The sequence below is a fragment of the Ciconia boyciana genome, chromosome 35 (assembly GCF_034638445.1).
Source record: "Ciconia boyciana chromosome 35, ASM3463844v1, whole genome shotgun sequence".
NCBI classification, from domain to species: Eukaryota; Metazoa; Chordata; class Aves; order Ciconiiformes; family Ciconiidae; genus Ciconia; species Ciconia boyciana.
In genome coordinates, this window is record NC_132968.1 from 404750 (window position 1) to 418845 (window position 14096).

General features: G+C 53.6%; 1 non-coding gene and 1 pseudogene across 1 annotated transcript; both read left to right on the plus strand.

The window, feature by feature from the left end:
- Nucleotides 1-1781: 1781 nt before the first annotated feature.
- On the plus strand, nt 1782-4293 carry LOC140645582 (olfactory receptor 5AP2-like; annotated as a pseudogene).
- A 7093-nt stretch (nt 4294-11386) lies between these two features.
- Nucleotides 11387-11458, plus strand: TRNAA-CGC (transfer RNA alanine (anticodon CGC)). Its single transcript has one exon. It is a non-coding gene; the product is annotated as a tRNA-Ala (tRNA).
- The last annotated feature ends 2638 nt before the right edge of the window (nt 11459-14096 follow it).

The window sequence follows — 14096 nt, forward strand, 5'->3', positions numbered from 1 at the left end:
CCTTTCATCCTCCATTTCCCTCCAAGGAAAGGTTATCACATCATGCTGGGGATTACAGGTAGGTGCTGGATTTGCTGAGGCAGGTGGGCTTAACGTGCCAGTGGCTCTTTGCACAGTGGCAACTATGAAGCGAGACCATGTGGCTTGGTACAGTCCTGTCCTGCATGTCTTCTCATTCCAGCTCACTCTTTCCTCTAGAGACCCTCCCTGTGTCCTTGACACTGCTGAACAGAGATACCGGCAGCGTGGTTGTCACTACAGTCAGAGCTGTGGGGCATAAGCTAGTGGGCACTCACACACCTCAGTGGACGTGAAGAGGTTGGGGCAGAGTGTATGGGGCCAGTGTGCCAATACATGTCCCTTATTTTCTCAGCTCTCTGAATCTCTCTCTGTCCCTTTCTCCATCTTCTTGTATCGTAGGGATCAATCTCAATCCCCCAGCTATCTCACAGTTGTCTCTCAGCCATCAACGTGGCATGTGATTTGCAGAGAGCAGTGAATCTGAGGCACCCTGCCCATGGAAGCACCTTCAGGAACAAGGCATCCCAGTGTAGGTTGGGTGGATCACTCAGTAAAAGGGCTCCTCCATCCCAGGAACTCTCTGGGCTGCCTAGGTGCCTGCCTTGGCCATCTCCATGTCGCTATAAAAGGTATCCAGTTTGAGACAGGGAATCATCGGGACAGTGTTTTGTCTGAGCCGACCGTTATTAATACCCAAAGAGGAGGCGTGGGCAAAGCGCTCTCTCTTTCAGCCACAGATGTTTCTTGGGCAGGCAAGCAGGCATGTATCAGGCATTTACTGGAAACCTGTGCTTGATCATGATCCTGCCCTGCCTCAGCCCCCACTCCCCCTCGGGACACAACTCTGTCTTCATTGCAGTGCTGAATAGGGAGCCCTGAGAACTCAGATGGGAATACTGAGGTCCAGGTGCTGTGCTGCTGCAGGGAGGCAGCCCAAATGCATTCAGAAACTGAAGGAGAGGAGGAAAAGATGTTCAGCCAGCGGTCATCACCCCTGTCCTTTTCGCCTCCTCCTCATGCAACATCGCCTTTCCTCATCTGGCTTAGACAGCTCAGGTAGCTCTTCTCTGGAATTCACTTTTCCCTGCCCTTCTCTCCCAAGTCTTCACATCTGCTTGTAAGTCTCCTGTCTAACAGATCCTTTGCAGTGCCTTCAACTACCAAGCTAGTAACTCCTGGCCACTCTTGCTCAGTGGAAAGAGATGCACTGTCCAGGGACAGAACGGGCTCATCAGAAAGCAAATGCTTCAGGGAGTTGAGACCACTAATCCTGTTTCGTGTCCATTCTTCCTCAGTGTGAAGAAAGAGTCTATGGCACGATGCGTTCCCCTAAAGGCTTTTTTGCATGATGGGGCTTTTCCTGTCTGGCCCATCTTTCTGCTGCTTGAAACCAGGACTTGGCTAACGCCTATGCTGGGTACTACTGGGAAGAACTTCAAGCGTCATAATGTAATGTGAGCAAATGAACCTTCTCTTTCATTCCACAGAAATAGGCACCTCATTGCGGCAAATAATCGCTCTAATCAGAGGAGGTTCTTCTAAGAAGAGTACTTTGGCCCTCTTGAAGAACCTGTTCCTGCCCTTTCATGAGGAATGGAGCCCCTAAACCAAGTGTGAATTCAGGCAGATGAGGGAAAACCTCCATGTTGTCTCTGGCAGTCACTGCTTCCCAGTTCCTTTTTGCAACAAACACAGAAGCGCATGCCCTGCCTCAGGTTCCTTTCCTGCCAAGAGGGGAAAAGAAAGTCCTACAGTGCTTCATGGAGAAAGAGGAATGGGGCAACCGGACATCACCAGTGGAGTTCCTCCTGCTGGCACTGCGTAATGTCCCCAAGCTTCAGATGTCTCTCTCCTCTCTCTCATCATCTACATGGTGATCATGTTTGTTAACATCCTCATTGTTGTGCTGGTGGTGGCAGATCAGCACCTTCACACTCCCATGTCGGTCTTCCTGGGGAATTTCTCCAGTGAGGAAATGTGCTATACCTCCAGAATCCTGCCCAGGCTGCTGGCCAGCTTCCTAAGCAGGGACAGAGCCCTTTCTGCCCAAGGCTGCATGACACAGTTCTTTTCTTTGGCAGTTTTGCAGGTACCGAGTGTTATCTGCTGGCCACCACGTCCTGTGATCGGTACTTGGCCATATGTCAACCCCTGCTCTATGCAAGCCTCATGAACTGGAAGCTCTGTCTCCAGCTGGTGGCTGGCTCTTGGCTAGCAGGATTACTGATGTCTCCCATAGTCACCGGGCTATTTTTCAAGTTACAGTGCTGTGGTCCCAATGTAATTGATCATTTCTTCTGTGATTTTGCCCCATTGCTAGAGCTTGCCTGCAGTGACACCACTGTGCTGACAGTGGTTCCTTTCATCGTCTGCTTTCTGGATGTAGTCTTCCCATTTGTATTCACATTGGCATCCTGTATCTGCATCATAGCTGCGATCCTGAGGATCCCAGCCACCATGGGGAGGCAGAAGGCCTTCTCCACCTGCTCCTCTCACCTCATTGTGGTGACTCTTGTCTATGGTACCCTCATTGTTGTCTATATGATACCCAGAACAGCCTCACTGAGGCAGGTCAAGAAGACCTCTCCTTTTTCTACACCATCCTCACACTCATGGTCAATCCACTCCTCTACAGCCTGTGGAACAGGGAAGTCAAGGGGCTCTTGGAAATGCACTCAGAAAAACTGTGGCCTGCATCGAGAGCTCATACTAGTTGTGATCCACCAGGAATAAACAGGTTGTGGTTGTGTCAAGTGAGGACAACTCGTAAGTGCATATTTTGTGTGCCAGGCATATCTTTACAAGTGCAGAATCTTGGGAGTGTTTGGGGAATGAGAAGTGGGAGAAGAGCATTTGTGTCTTAAAGAAGTATAGGTCCGGTGTTGAAGAGTGTAAAAACATTCCCGGCCTTTCTTCTTTCTTTCAAGTAGACACAACTGGGATGCTGCAAGTGGGAGCTGTTGAAATGCCACACCTGCCCAGGAGTGGGAGAAAACTTACTCTAGACATGCTGATTTCTCTTCCGTTACCCAGCCAAGCTGAGGGGTGGGATTGTTGCATGTCTGGGATTCCTTAGGGCATCTCCAGATTGGCAGTGCGAAGTGGGCAGCTGACTCAAGCCCTTCCACTGGCCATGTCTAAATGCGAGTAGATGAATCCCATTCCTCGTGTTCTCTGGCCTTTCTAGCAGAGGAGAACTGTGAAAGCTAGTCTGATAGGGTCAGCCCCTCTGAACCAAAAGTAGATCCTTCCTCAGAAGAAAGACACACAAGCTGGGTCTCAGTTTCCCCATTTTTTAAACATAGACATCATTACTTCCCCATTCTTTCCTTCTCATAATCTCACCCCCCCTCCAACAATGTAATTACTTATTTGTTTCCCACTGGCTGACTTAGATATTGCAAACTGAGTCCTCCTATTTTCTTCTTTCTTGCAAAAGAGAGCAAGGCCAGCTCATGGGGCATGACTGAGCACATCCAGCCCAAGCAGCGGGGTTTCCCCATTTCCTCGGCTGAGGCATGTGCACAAGATGGAAATGTTTCCATCATCCTTGATTTGTGCAAGGGCCCTGACATACTCCCACAACACACTTATTCCTCCTCCACCCACACACATCAAGTCCTTCCCACTTCCAGGCTCAAATCATGGTTGCAAGAATTTGCTGCACTTCAGAAAAGGCCTTGAGCTTCGTGAATCTTCCTAGTGCTTATGGGAATCTTCCTGGCTCCCTCCAGATCTGATGGGGAGACTTCCTTCCTGTAAGAAGGGCTTTATGACAAACTTTTATGAAATGTCTGTCTTTCTGTGATTCTGATGTGTGGACAGAGTAGACAGAGAAAAGAAGGATGTACACCAAAACGGACGCTGAGTGAAGTGCCAGTAAGAACCAGGTGAGATACCCCCATGGCTGTGGGTACCTGGCAAGAAGTCTGTACCGAGAAGGGATCCAAGCTCTGCCACTGTGGAGTGGGGAATCAGCAGTGTCCATGCCACCTGGGGATGCAACCAGTGACTTTTCAGAGACCACCCTTCATCTGAACTGCTTTAGAGTTGCCCTTGAGGATGGGGTATGAGGGCTTACATTGCAACTACTGAGTGAACTGGCATTGCCCAGAGTGGCTATCACAGATGCAAACTTCTATGTTGCAGCTATTGAGATTTAGGCAGATTCATGTTGGTGGGTTGTTTGTAGGCTGTTTTGTGTTGCTTTTTCTTCTTCTTTAGATACTGATCATCTTAGGAAAATCACCCAAGCACCTGAAGGATTGTTGAAGGTTTACTGCCAGAAGCTCCAGCCAAGTTGCATCTCAACAAATGAGATGCCAGAGGCCAAGGGGAGGATGGTTTGGGCACTGTCCTGGGATGTGGAAAACGGAAATGTGCTCCCCTCTCCCTGACCCCTTGGCCCCAGTGAGGGCTGTGAGGAACTCTGCCAACTAGAGATCCTCTGAAGTCACAGGGGTGTCAGGTAACTTACATCTAACTGCAGCCAATGTGGTCCTGACAGCTCAGCATTTGAGTTTCCATTTGAGTCCAAGTCATTCCAATTCACTCTTCCTCCAGCTTCACTCTGACACTGGCTGTTGTGTGAAACAAGTGTCCTGGCTCTCCAGGCAGCATGGGCAAAAGCTTCATACCTGAACTGGAACTTTTCCCTTGGCTGGAAAAGTGAATGCAGCAGGCTCGAGCCAAGAGGCCCAAGGAACAAAACTTCCCATAGGGCCAGCTACTGAAAACATCCCACAGGCTGTGGGACTTCACTGACAGAGAATTTGTGAGTCTAGACAATACAGCTTCCCTAGTTTCCCCTCTCTCTTGGCTCACGGCATTTATGTATTGAATCTGCTTTGCCACTTGGAAACTGTGTCTTTGAAAAACTAGCTCAGAATATATTTTAATTTCTTTCTTAGCCCAAAGGAATATGCAGCACTGAAGTGTGTTTCCATATGTGGAGCAGCTTTGCACAATGTCTGCTCAAAGAGGAGAAATATCTCAGCCTGCAATTGGAAAGGGGTGAAGCTGTGGGGGATTAATGTGTTGCTTCAGATGATATTTGGTATGCATACAATACAAAAAGGTTGTGAAGGTGAATGAGCATGAGAGAAAGAGGAAAACTGCCCATCCAATGGAGCTCTGCAGAAGGAGGATGGAGCCGTACATAGCATGAGGTGATACAAGTGGGATCAGCATGAAGAGAAGGCTTTTGTAGGAAAGGCGCTGCAAGGGAGTGCCTTGATTTCACCCAGCTAAAAAACAGAGATTGGGCGGTGTGCTGAAGTGCCGGGCAGAAGTGCTAAAAGGCTACAAGACCTTCGCTGAGAAAAGGTTGGAGGGATTTGGGTTGCAGAGATTTGAGGTAGTCCTTTCAAGGTGTAAGCAGGCTGAGCTTTGGAGACAAGGAAAAAGAAAGAAGCTCTCAAGGAAATTTTGGCATTAGTTGTACCCTCTCTTCTCCTTGTTATCAGGTGAAGATTACAATATTGTCCTTAAGTCATCTATGCTCCATATCTATTTACCCTCCTTTTTTGAGGAGGGGGAGGTGGAATAGAGGAGTAGTTTCTTTTTGAAGCAAAGGTGGCCAAAAGACAGATCCTGGGTTAGTGAGAAGGCACGTGGAGGAGGAGGAGGTGAGGTAGGAGGCAAGAGGAGGCAAGAGCAGAAATCTGGAGGAGGTGTAGGAGGAGGCATCAGGAGACAAGAGGCAAGAGGAGGCAAGAAGAGGAGGAAGCAACAGGATGCAACAGTAGGAGTAAAAGGAAGAGGAGGCAAGAGGAAAAAAAGGGAGCACAGGAGGCAACAGGAGGCAAGAAGAGGAGCAGCAGGAGGGGAAGAGGCAAAAGGAGGCCACAGGAGGAGGAGGAGGCAACAGGAGTCACCTCTTGTTTTCTTGGCCTCCTTTTGCCTCCTGTTGTCTCCTCCTACTCCTCTTGCCTCATATTGTCTCCTCCTTCTGGTACCTCCTGTTGCTTCCTCCTGCTCCTCCTCCTCCTCAACCCCCTGTCGCCTCCTCTTCCTCCTTCTGTTGCCTTCCCTTGCCTCCTCTTGCCTTCTTTTCCGCATCCTCTTCCTGTTGCCTATTGTTGCCCCTTGTTGCATCCTAGGCCTCTTTCTCCTTTTGGCTCCTCATGCCTCCTGTTGCCTCCTCCTCCTTCTCCTACTCTTCCTCTCCTCTTCTTCCTCCTCCTTTTCTTCCTCCTCCACCTCCTCCTCCTCCTCCTCCTCCTTCTCTTCTCCTCCTCTTCCTTTTCCCCTTCCTCCTCTTAGGCTTCCTTCTCTTACTGTTGCCTCCTCTTGCCTCTTTTTGCCTCCTCCTCCTTCTCTTCCTACTCTTGTGGCCTCCTGTTGCCCCACCATCCTCTTGCCTCCTGCTGCCTCCTCCTTCTCCTCCTCTTCTTGCCTTTTCCTCCTCATCATCCTTTTCCTCTTGCCTCCTCTTTCCTCCACTTCTTCCTCCTCCTCTTCCCTGCTTTGCCTCCTTTTATCTCCCTCTCTTTCTCCTGCTGTTGCATCCTGTTGCCTCCAGCAGCCTCCTTTTCCTCCTCTTGCTCTTACCTCCTGTTGCTCATTGTTGACTCCTCCTCTCCTCCTCCTCCTCCTCCTCCTCCTGCTCCTCCTCCTCCTCCTCCACATTCTCCTCCTCATCCTATTGTCTCCTCTTGCCACCTGCTTTGACCTTTCCTAATTCTCTTCCTCTTCTTCCTCCTCCGCCTGTTACCTTCTGTGTCTTCCTCCTCCTCCTTTTGCCTCCTATTGCTTCTTCCTTCTTTTCCTCCTCTTCTTGGTTCCTTCCGTTGCCTGTAGTTGCCTGCTTATTTTCTTGCCTCCTCCTCCTGTATCCTCCTGCTACCACCTGTTGCCTCCTCCTTCCCTTCCTTCTCCTCTTCCTATTGCCTCCTCCCTCCCCTTTTGCCTTCTGTTGCCTCCTCTTCCTCCTCTTGCCTCCTGTTTCCTTTTGTTGCTTCCTCCTCTTCTCCTGCTCCTGGTGCCTCCTCTTGCCTCTTCCTCCTCCCCCTCCCCTTGTCTTCTCCTGTTCTCTCCATCTCCTTCTCCTCCTGCTTTTCCCTCCTCTTTTGTCCTCTTGCCATCTCCTCTTCCTCCTGTTGCCTTCTGTTTCCTTTTCCTCCTGTTGCATCTGGGTACCTTCTCTTTTTCCTCCTCTTGCCTCAAGTGGCCGCCTCTTGCCTCCTTTTGCTTCCACCTCCTCCTCTTAAGTCCTGTTGCGTCTTCCTCCTACTCCTCTTTCCTCCTCTTGCGTCCTTTACATCCTGTTATGTCCATCTCCTTTTCCCTCCTCTTGCTTCCTTTTGACCGCTCTTGCCTCTTATTGCCTCATTCTCCATTTGCGTCCCATTGCCTCCTCTTCCTGTTGACTCCTCCTCCTCCTTTGCTTGTGGCCTCTGTTGCCTCCTCCTCCTCCTGGTGCCCCCTCTTGCCTCCTCTTTTTAATCCTGTTGCTTCTGTTGCATCCTTGTCCTCCTCTTGCCTCCTCCTTCTCCTGCTGCCTCCTGTTGCCTCGTCCTTCTTTTGGAAGAGGCTGAGGTACTGAAGGCCTTCTTCACCTCCTCTTTTACTAGTAAGACCAGCCTTCAGGAATACCAGGTGCCAGAGATGAGGGGGGCAAGTCTGGAACCAGGCAGACATAGCAGCCCTGCTGGAAGAGGATCAGGTCAGGGAATTCTTACGCAAACTGGACATACAGAAGTCCACGGGCCTTGATGGGATGTACCCATGAGCGCTGAGGGAGCTGGCAGATGTCATTGCGACGACACTCCCAAGAATCTTTTACCGAGCATTGAGATGGGGATGTGCCCAAAGACTGGAAGAAATCAAATGTCACTGCTATTTTCAAGGGCAATAACGAGGACCTGGGGAACAAGAGATGAGTCAGCCTCTCCTCGAGCCCTGGGAAGGTGATAGAGCAGCTAATCCTGGGAAATATTTCCAGGTAGATTGTGCTGGTTTTGGCTGGGATGGAGTTAATTTTCTGCATAGCAGCCCGTATGGTGCACTGTTTGGAATTTGTGACCAACGCAGTGTTGATGACACACCAGTGTTGTAGCTATTTGTGGAAGAGTGCTTTCACAGCATCAAGGTCTTCTCTGTTGCTGTCTCTTCCTCCCCAGAAACTAGGCTTGATCTCTCGAAGAGGGAGGACCAGGGGACGTCATTTAGCAAGGCAAAGATTTACATTGTGCATTCGTGTCCATGTCCAGGTTTTGATAGCGAGGAGTCTGCATGTGTGGCCTCTGTGAGAGAAGACCAAAGGCTGCCTCCATGCCAGACAGGGCTGGGTCCAGCCAGCTCCAAAAGGGACCCACCGCTGGCCAAAACTGAGCCCAGCAACAAAGCTGGTGGAACTTGTGTGAAAATGCATTTAAGAAGGGGCACAACTGCTAGAATGGGATAGGAGTTAGGGGGAAAAAAAGTGTGAGAAACAGCCCTGCAAACACCATGGTCGGTGAAGAAGGAGGAGGAGGAGGTGCTCCAGGCACCAGAGCAGATATTCCCCTGCAGTCCATGGAGAATACCACAGCACAGCAGGTATTTTCCTGCAGCCTATGGAGAAGAGCATGGCGGAGAAGGTAAGCCCTGCAGTCCGTGGAGGACCCAATGCTGGACATATCAGATGATAATTCCTGAAAGAACTGTGGCCTGTGGAGAGCCCAGAGTGGAGCAGGTTCATCTTGAAGGACTGTAGCCTGTAGGAGGGACCCCATGGGAAAAGTGTGAGAAGGAAGGAGCAGCAGGCAAGAAGTGTTCTGGACTGACCACAACCCCCATTCCCCATGGCCTAGCGCTGCTCAGAGGGGAGGAGGTAGAAGAGTTGGGAATAAAGGAGTGAAGTTGAGCTGGGGAAAAAAGGGTGGGGAGGAGGCCTTCCATGGGGAAGGAGATAAGGTCTTCCAACAGCCCCATACTTCTTCCACCCTCAGCCTTTGCCGTTACACGTGCCTGGCCGGCCCACCTGCTTTGCCACTGTCACGTTTGGACTGAAATCCCACACGTATTTTGGCACGCCCAGTGTAAGCTGGCCTCCACCCAAATCTGGAGCCCACCTCGCCATGGAGGCAGGGACAGGACGGGTCCCTCTGCCCAGGGCTGAGAATGGCTCTTCCCTGGGAACCTCCCCGAGGAATGCTCCTCATGTGTGTCAGCCTGTGGCCTGGCAGGGGTGGAATTGGGACAATGGCTGAAGCAGCTCAGCTGGCAGAGCATTAGACTGAAGATCTAAAGGTCCCTGGTTCAGCCCTGGGCTTCTAAAGTAGTGTCCTCCCTTAGTCTTTTGCAGAGCCTGTCTGCCTTCTTCCAGCCGACCCTGGCCCTCCTTGCTCCTTCACCTCTTGCCAGAGCACTGCCCCTGCACTGTAGCTGCAGATCTGCAGGTTGGAAGGAGCCTTCCTCTTGAACCACAAGTCCCCAGCCTTCCCCTCAACAGGACTCTCCATTCAGTGCTTCTTTGGGGTGGTCTCCATCTGTCCCTCCTTCCCTGCTCCACAGCAATTGGGACCTTTCCTTTTTGGGGTCTCTGCAAAGACCTTGTCTCTCTCCTCTGTCATTCTTCATGGTGCACAGACTGCTCCCCTCCTCACACACATCCTTCACCTGGACCTCAGCTTCCAGACCAGAGCATACTGACCATGGGGGAGGCCACTGTCCCCCCAGTCCCAGGGAGAGGCACTCCCTGGAGCTGAGGCCTGAATGGCAGCATCCTCCCTCCAGAGGTCTGTCACAGCGAGACCTCTGATGTGCCAAGGTCAGCTGACAAAGCCATGCCCAAATAGACTCACCCACCAGACTGCACTGTCTAGACCAGCTGCAGCCCCTCACAGCCATCAGTCCCTGCACAGAGGAAGAAAGACCTGCTCATGAGCTCCAACAAGCTGCTGGGCTTCCCTCTTGAAACCTCTTGCTGCTACAGAACCCTGCTCGCCCCTCAGGAACACAGTGACAGCTGTGACCCAGGACATCTCCCTCTGTCTCCAGTCTCAGCCTCTCCCCAGTCAGGCCAAGGAATGGCACATACTGGACTACCGTCGCACAGCAACGTGCATCTTCTAAACCTGTGCAGTTCTACTGCCTCATCACTGGCTCCTGTTGAGGTATGCACCTGCAAAGAAGTTTGGCTTTTGTTGTGACTGAGCACAAGTGAGAGGTGGTGAGAGGGAGAGACTGTCTGTCCAAGCACAGTTACTGTCTTGTTAGCTCTGAGCACGAGCTTGAACATGCTTGGCTGCAGGGCTAGTGCCTGCAGGATTATCACTGCTCCAGAAGAGTCCTTCTAGGTCTTTCTTGAGCAAGAATGGGAGAGTGAATGCTGAGAATGGGCTTTGGTGCCACATGTTACGTGGCATGGTTTAGTTAGTGTTAGTTTTATGGTTGGACTCGATGATCTTAAAGGTCTTTTCCAACCTATACAGTTCTGTGATTCTGTGATTCTCCGTGCAAAGCAGAAGAGGTGAGCAGTCCATCCCCTTAACTCCACTCAACCACTCCAGAAGTTCACAGGGACTGTGGTCTGGTGTTGCTTCCCCCAAACCCTCTCTGCCAGGCAGAGGCTCAGCAGGGAAAAATCTATGGCATTGGGCAACACAATTGTCCCAGCTGTGCCACCATGAGGACACCATCCCTGCATGTGGTCAAACCATCAGCCTTTGAGTTAGCAGCTGAACACACTCACCCACCCTGCCACAGAGACCCCAGCCAGGGCTGTCCCAGGGCACTGCTTTGCTGCCAGGACAGTCATCAGTGCTGAAGGAATGGGAAGGTCCCTGAGCCCAACCCACATGCCCAGCCCCATGGAGATGGAAGCCTGCTCTTCAAGTCACTCCAGGGATGCTGGGGAACAGAGGGCTGCAGGGGGAGGCCTGTGCCTGGAGAAGGGGATATAAGATTTCTGCCACCACGTCCCCTCCACAGCATGCCCTGGGATGCCATCGGAGCCTGCGGGCACCTCACCCCAGGCAGGGCATTTCCCTCACCCTGTTGCACTGCTCCTGCTGTGGAGTTGGGGACAGATGTGGCACAGAGGGGTGTTGCCCTGGGTGGCAGAGGAGGCTCCGGGGAAGGGGGTTTCTCCTCTCCATCGACCCATCCCGGAGTAGGCCAGAGCGTGGGAGCAGCACCTGCAGCAAGAGCCTCCTTCTGCCCCATTGCCCTGCAGAGGCGTTGAAGGGGCAGCACTCTGCAGTGCAGCCCTGTGCCAGGATCAGGCCCCAGCACAGAGGCAGTCCCAGCTTCCCCATCTCAGAAAGGTTCAAGTGCTGTTTTCTGCAGAGGGTCCCTGGGCAGGCACGGGGACAACAGGACCGTGCTTGTCATAGACACATCATGGGAGGAGAGTGTCTCTCCTGCTGGCAGGTGCCAAGGGGATGTAGCTCAGTGGCAGAGCGCCTGCTTCGCATGTGGGAGGTCCTGGGTTCAATGCCCAGCATCTCCAGGGGTGCTTTTGCCCTGACTCCCCAGCCTCAGTCAGGTGCGGGCTGGAGCTCAGGCACTGGTCCTCTGCAGGGCTTGGCTGTGAGGTGAGGAGGGCCGTGGGAGGGCTGTGCGCAATGCCTCTGCTGAGCCCCTCTTGGAGGAGAAGCAGGCAGCTGTGCTGGACCTGAGCTCAGGTCCCTGCCCTGCACCACAGACCCACCCCACCCACCGCCCAGGGACAATGCTTGGCACCAGAGTGTGCCTGTGGGGAGACCTCAGGGAGGGGACAGGCGTCACCAGCACCCTAGGAATCATTTCTGTCTGCACTGAGAGATGTGGTGTGAGGGTGCAGGTCCAGCCCAGGTGTCCTTTGGGACCAAGAACACACTGCCCTGGTGGCTTTCGTGGGGTCAGTGTCTGAGATTGTCCTGTCTCCAGGTGGAGATCCCATACCACGTGGGAAGCACGCCTCTGTGCCAGCAGGTAGGGCTGTCTGAGGTGGATGAGCCTGGGCAGGGCTGTGGGACTCCCAGCTGGAGGAATGCCACTTCTTACCCTGACCCTGTCTCCAGGTCCTTTTCCTTCCACCATCAGCACTGGCTTGAGCAGAGCCTCAGCTCAGGGCCTCTGGAAGTGCTGAGGCCAGGCACAGCCCTGCAGAGGTGGGACTGGTGGGGCCAGTGCCCCCCTCTTGTTCCTGGGGTGTTTGGTGCCTCTGTCAATGCTGTGCTGGTGGGATCAGGGAGGCACAGGCCTGTCCACAGCCGTGCACAGGTGGGGAGGGCCGGATGGTGCCTCGGCTGCTCTGCCAGCAAAAACACCCGCAACCAAACTGGAGTGTGGGACATGGCCTTTCACTGCAGGGTGCCCAGCCCCCAGGTGAGCCCAAACTAAGGGCAATGAGCAGCAGCCCTCTCCTGTGGGCTTTCCACAGCCATGCTCTGCCAACCATGGGGCAGCACTGCTGAGAGTTGGGGGCCTCCTTGTGACCCCCCCTGCGGCAGGTCCTCAGGAGCTGCAGGAGCAACCACAGATGTGGGGCATGGTGACAATGCTGCTTTGCTGCAGAGAATGGACGCAGCCTGCAGGGTCAGACTGTTCAGGTCCCCAGATGCCATGAAACGGGCTCTCTCTGCTCAGCTGTGCTGCCCCCTCAAGCACAGCCAGGCCTGTGGCTGATCTCCCCAAGGAGGAGGAGGCAAACCCCTGCCAGGTGCCAGAGCAAGGGAGAAATATTACACCTGTGGGAGGGCAGAGCTGGTGGGGAGGTGGCATGGGACAGGCCCTGGGCTCTTCTCCCTGCTCCCCACTTGGGGCACCTTGAGTCTGCGGGTCAGTGGCCAGACTGCCCATAGGCCCCCACCATCCTGTGTTCAGAAGATAACACTCCCCTCTTCTTCTTTACTTCTCTTTTCTACCTCATTTCTCTGAGATGCAGGGCTGGAGCTTTCTCCCCAGTGGGAGTTTTCCAGGACAGCAGGAAGGCTGCAGGATGTGGAGCAGAGGGATGTGTGAGCTTGGCCATCCTCCCCATCCCCCCAGGGTCACCCATGGGGTGGAGGAGCTCCCAGCAGGGAATGGGGCCCCGCTGAAGTGGGAGAGGAAGTTTGGCAAGAGCTGCCTCCTCCCCTCTTCTCCTCTTGGGCCAGAACCTGCTGTTTGCAGCAGTACTGAGCTGCAGCAAGTCCCCACAGGGAGCCAACACGCCTTCCAGCCTGCAGCAGAGGAGCCTTTCAGGGAAGGTCCAGAGGGATGTAGAGACCCACCAGTGGGAGCAGGGAGGGCAGTTTGGGCTCCAGGTCCTGCCCAAGTGTCAAACCCTTCTTGCTGCCTGGCTCCTGTGTAAGAGGTTTTTCTGCCCATGGCCCCTGGGGCTTGTGAAAAGCCCTGGCCAAGGGAGAGGGACCAGGGCTCAGCTCCCGGTAACACCTCTTTTGTGAGGGACACAAAATCTCCTGTGCCATGGAAATGTACCCACATGAGCATCCTCCTGGATGGGTCCTTCTCCAGGCCATGGCTTTTGGCTGCAGCACACGTCTCATGGGGCTTCTATCTCCATCCCCCTGGCCCTCCAAAAGCACTGAGGGAAAGGTGCCCTCATCCCCCCTGCTCCTATCCCTCCTGTACCTCACACTGCCCTGACACATACCCAAATTGAGAGCCCTGGGGAGACAGCAGGAGGGCAGGGCTGGGGGCTGGGGGGGAGCACGAGGAGGGGGTCCCAGGGCTGCCTTGGGGCCTTACAGCCCCTGCTGAGGAAGAAGGCAGCTCTGTGGCTGTGACAAGAATGCTCAGGGTCTGCGAAGGCCCAAGGCAGTGGGAACAGCCCATGGAGACTGGGGTCCTGGCAGAGCATGAGGACAGGGAATCTCAGCCCGTGTGTCCCAGAAAGTGGCTCTGCACCCTGTGCTGGCGCAGGGGGGGGCAGAGCTGCATCCTAACCATTGTGGGAGGTAATCCGTGGGCCATGATCCCCCCTGGGGATGGCTGGGGTGTTCAGGGGACTCAGCCACCTTAGGGCTCACTTCTGTGCCTTCACAGCCCAGGGCTGACCCTGACATAGCAGCTCTGGCATTGGCCTCTGCACTGGGGGACCAGCGTGGCCCAGGCAGGGCATGGGAGAAAGAGCAGCTGGAAACCCGAGGGTGAGGAAATGG